The sequence below is a fragment of the Penaeus japonicus genome, unplaced genomic scaffold (assembly GCF_977035675.1).
Source record: "Penaeus japonicus unplaced genomic scaffold, GWHDUDI00000001_assembly GWHDUDI00000013, whole genome shotgun sequence".
Classification (NCBI taxonomy): domain Eukaryota; kingdom Metazoa; phylum Arthropoda; class Malacostraca; order Decapoda; family Penaeidae; genus Penaeus; species Penaeus japonicus.
This window is the reverse complement of record NW_028234415.1, coordinates 19,728,384-19,733,383: the sequence shown is the minus strand read 5'-3', so window position 1 is coordinate 19,733,383 and position 5,000 is coordinate 19,728,384. Positions and strand designations below refer to the sequence as shown.

Genomic DNA, 5,000 nt, shown 5'->3' with positions numbered 1-5,000 from the left:
TAGAAGATAAACGTTATCAAGGGGCGTGCTTTGTTGTAGGCTGTCAATGGCGGCCCTAGAGTCTGTATGTATGACAACATGCCCGTCCGTCTGGGCTGCATGGGCTAGGGATCCCATAATAGCGACAGCCTCTGCTTGGAGCGAGGAGGCATTGTCGGACACCCGCATAGCTTGTGCTATGTCCCTTGCAGCAAAACCGGCGCCTGCAGTGTGGGAACTGGGGTCTACAGAACCATGCGTGAAGTAGGTTTTACTACCCGGTGGAGTGATTTCTGCAATATTCCTCTCCGCCTCAGCCTTCAAAAGAGACGGAGAGTACTGAGTCTTTCTCCTTGACAGGTTCATGACAGAATACTCTATCAAGGATCTTGCCCACGGCGGGGCTGTGGCATAGTTAGGGTGGGGGAGGTCCATGCCCTTAACCAACAGTGTCTCTTTGAGCTCAAAGCGTATCAACACCCTGGCTGTATGAGACAGCCAGGAGTTGTTGGCAAAGAGTTCATGATTCTGTGCAAGCCGACGCTGCGAGTCCGGCGGGGACTGTAGGACTTTGGCAAGAAACTGAGCCGCCATCTGATCGATCCGGATGTCCAGAGGGAAGAGGTTGGCCTCCAAGAGGAGGTTGGTAACCTTAGCCCATATAGGAGCACCCAGAATGATCCTGGCGGCCTCGTTTTGCATGACGTCAAGCCTTTTCCTTAGTCCGGGCTTGACCGTAATCAGGGCGACGGAGGCGTAGTCCACGATGGGACGGACAGCGTGCACATAGAAGGATCTGAGTACACGGTGCCCAGCCCCTAAGCGCCGCCCTGACAGAGCTCTCATGACAGAGAATCTTGCCTTGGTCTGTTCTAGGAGGTATTGAATCTCCGAGCGGAAGGTGAGGTTCTCGTCAACCCATACACCCAGGTATTGGAAGACATGAACCCACTCTAGCTCTAACCCTTGGACTCGCAGCCTTTGGTCTCAGACATCCTGTTTCAGCGCCATTGCCTTCGATTTGGCTGCTGAGATCTTAAGCCCGACAGCATTCCTCAGACATTAGATCCAGACAATGCTGGGTCTTTCTGACTAGATTCTCATTCTGCCTCCCAGTGGAGATAATTGCCAGATCATCTGCATATGAGGTGTTAAACAGAGCCGGACTGAGGACCCCCCCTTGTGGAGTGCCATTCTCCAGGAGTAAATGCCTGGAAAGGTGACCTTGGAACTTCACTCTGGCAGTTCTGTCCCGAAAATAGTCACCAATCCAAGCAAGCAGTCTGCCCTTGATTCCTTTGCGGATCAGGACCTCTTGAATGGCGAGTGGGCTCGCCAGTTCAAAAGCCTTCTCCAGGTCCAGGAAAACAATGACAGATCTAGTGTTGCTGACAGTGCTCAGTAAGGTGGCCATGCTGTGAGCAGTGCTCTTACCCCTTGTGAACCCATGTAGGTGTTCATGTGGAGGTCCCAGCTTCCATTGGAGCCGGTTCAGTACCATTCTCTCTGCCGTCTTTCCTAGACAGCTGAGTAGAGAGATGGGGCGGTACCGACCCGGCTCCTTTGGTTTAGGGATGGGAACTATGTCAGCCCTCTTCCAGCACTGTGGTAGTGAGGAAGTCTCCCAGGATTTGTTGATGAGATGCAAGAGTGCAAGCTCACCTTCAAGTCCTAAGTGGGAAATGATGGGGTAGGAGATCCCATCACAACCCGGGGCTGACCGCGAACTGGTCTTATATGTCCGCTGTAATTCCCTCAGAGAGAACATGGCATCGGCATTATCAGGCTCGACCGCCTTTTCTCTGATGAGGGCATGCCTGCCTGGAAGCAGTTCATCTTGGCATGCCCTCAACTCTGCTGGTAGACCGGCGCTACTTGTTCTAGCAGAGAACTCGAGTGCCAGTCTCTCCGCCTCCGACCGCGGGTCATGGTGGGTCTTTCTGGGGGCTGAGCGATTTGTGGCCCATCTGATACGGTTCCACAGCTCTGTAAGGGAGGTTTGGTGGCCAAAGGACTCACACCACTCCAGCCACTTTTCCTGCTTTACCCTCTTAGCAGTTTCCTGAGAATCCCTGAGAGCCTCTCTCAAAAGAGCGTGGTTCTCAGGGGTTCTCTGTCTGCGGAAATGTCTTCTGCACATATTGATTCTGTGGTTGACCTCCTTAATCTCATCATTGAAGTCCCAGGCGTCTTTAAAACACCTGGACCACGGACGAGTTATGGGAATGGTCTCTGAGGCTGCCTCGTCTATGGCATTAACTAGTCTTGCCTCAAGTATATCCACATTATCATTATGTGAGAATTCACTGGTTCTGAGGCACCTGGCCAGGGCCTCCTGGAAAGCTTTCCAGTTGGCCCTGTCCACCTTCCATCGAGGATTGTGCTGGGGCACAGGGGCCGGCCAGCATCCATGATGGTGGTGACTATCCCATAGTGATCGCTCGTGGCAGTGTTGTCCACAGACCAACTAATTCTCTCGACCAGGGCCGCAGTGACAATGGTAAGGTCAAGGACCTCCCTGCCAACGTGCGTAGGCTCCTGGTTGTTGAGAAGAGCAATCTCGGGGCATGACTCAAGCACCGCGGCTATGTGATAGCCTGCCGCATCCCGGCTCCGCGTAGGAGCCAGGATGGGGTGGTGGGCATTGAAGTCTCCCCCTATGAGAATTGGCTCGTGTGCCGCAGTAGCACAGACTTCACTAATATCTAAGCTCCTACAGGTTGGCCTGCTGTACACATTGTACAGCTTGAGGGGACCCCCAGCCATATGGATCTCAACGGCAAGGAGTTCAACACCTTCTCCACACTGCACAGGATCGGCAATCAAGGAGCAGGGGATAGTCGACTTCACGAGGGTAATCAAACCTCTGGTGCCTTCATTAAAGGGCAACACAAAGGGATGATATCCTGAGAAGCGAACAGTGTCTCCTGTTAGAGTCTCCTGGAGCATGACAATGTCAATGTTCCGAGATCGCACGATCGCGTGGAGAAGGGCATTCCTCCGGGAAAAGCTATTGATATTCCACTGCAGTATGCTTAGATTAGGAGCCATTGTGCTAATCTGAGTCCATTAAGTCTGTGTCGTCAACGACGTCGACATAATCGGTCTCAGTGTCCGACGCCCCAGTGTGGGTAACGTCAGACATTTCGGAGTCTGACAACTCCTTGGTGAGTTCCTCACTGATCGTGATTTCCTCACTGGACTCTTCACTGTCGTCAGGACAGGTCGAGCCATTAGAAGGGCTGGGTCTCCTGAGAGGTGGAGAACCCCTGGTCGCCTTGACCTTCACTCTGGATGGTCGTGGCTTCCTTGCCCTTTGGTATTTGGGTTCAGGCTCTGCCAGTGTGGTATCAAATTATTCATTTCACTTCAGAAGACTATCACATGACATCCCACCACCACCGGCGGTACTTCAAATAAACGGTACCGCCATTCTTCAACTACTGCTTGTCTACCTTTGATATACATATTTGCATGCATATGTACACACACACACATTTACAAAAATAAAACAAAAAACAGGGGAATGTCATTTGTTTCCATCAGCCTTTTCTAATTTTCTATGAAGATTATCCATCCATAATCTATTTATATACTTCTCATTAATGTGTCTGTATTTGTGATGAACAATTAGGTAACTGGAGTATTCTCGATATGCATTGAACGATCATATTAATAAAAACGATAATGACAATTATCATTATTTTTATCAATATTATCCTCATAAACGCGTTATTACGCATACCATCACTAATACCCTCATCATTACTATGAGCACATTTACTGTTACTAGCATTAATGTTATTTCTTTAGAAAGTACATTTTCATTTTCAGCGTATGTAATCTTATGAGTGGCCAAGGATATTTATTAAAAGCACAAAGACCAAAAAGAAAACGAATACTTGAATAGTTACTAAACCGAAACAAAATTCAAATTAAAGGGAAAGAAATAACATTCTGACAAACTAACCTCAACATTTTAAAAACATATATGTTGCAAGGCATGTTTATTCAACCACTAACTCCGAGATGAAGTGATTCCACTGACCAGGAAAATTTTGCATCGAGCCTTCGCACATTCTGCAATCATTTTCTGAAATACTTGTCTCTGTGGACCTTATTCTCGATAGCCGTTGGACCGAGTGTGTAATAACTGATCTAACTTAGGCTGCGTTTCCACCAAGCGCGTCTCGTCTCGTCAAGTCAGAGCGAGTCATTTGACGCGTGATGACTTGACGAAACCCCGTTTCCACCTACATCTTCAACCCTCGTCATGCCAATGCGATAACTGGCGAGTTTAACTGCACAGTACCCCGCCAGAATTCAAAGAGGATGAACGCACAATTGCTTGCTGCAGTAGTTGCTGTGTTGTTGCTTCGTTGTCGCAGACGCAGAAAAAAAACCGATCTGGATCCATGAACTAAATGCCAAAAGACCAGATTTTAGAAGCTTCAGTCATCTATTCCCAGACCTGGTGAACCATCCAGAAAAATTCTGCAACTACTTCAGGATGACACATGAAAACTTCAAGAAGCTCGTGGACATGGCTGGACCTTCCATAAAGAAAAGAAACACTAACGTCAGGTGTGCAATTGGAGTTGAAGAAAGAATGGCCGTTTTTATAGGGTAAAGAATATTTATTGAAAATTCTGATAATTATAATTACTGCTTATGAGTTTGACAATAGTAAATAAGATTATCACAATTAATTTGTTCCTGCCGGTACGTGAAAAATACATCCAGACAAAGTCAACAAGCACTTTTGGCGTGTTTAATGGGCATAACAAAGAGAGAGAGAGAGAGAGAGAGAGAGAGAGAGAGAGAGAGAGAGAGAGAGAGAGAGAGAGAGAGAGAGAGAGAGAGAGAGAGAGAGAGAGAGAGAATTATAATTACTGCTTATGAGTTTGACAATAGTAAATAAAATTATCATAATTAACTTGTTCCTGCCGGTACGTGAAAAATACATCCAGACAAAGTCAAGAAATGAAATTACTGCTCAGAGGGTACCCTATTCCGAGCTA

At 47.8% G+C, this 5,000-nt stretch overlaps 1 protein-coding gene across 1 annotated transcript in view; it reads right to left on the bottom strand.

Moving 5' to 3' along the window:
* Positions 1–4,653: 4,653 nt before the first annotated feature.
* Positions 4,654–5,000, bottom strand: part of LOC122252067 (uncharacterized) — an 8,312-nt gene continuing 7,965 nt past the window's right edge. The window contains exon 2 of the mRNA XM_086542994.1: positions 4,654–5,000. This exon is cut by the window's right edge and continues 630 nt beyond it. The gene's annotated coding sequence lies outside the window, so the exon portion shown is untranslated.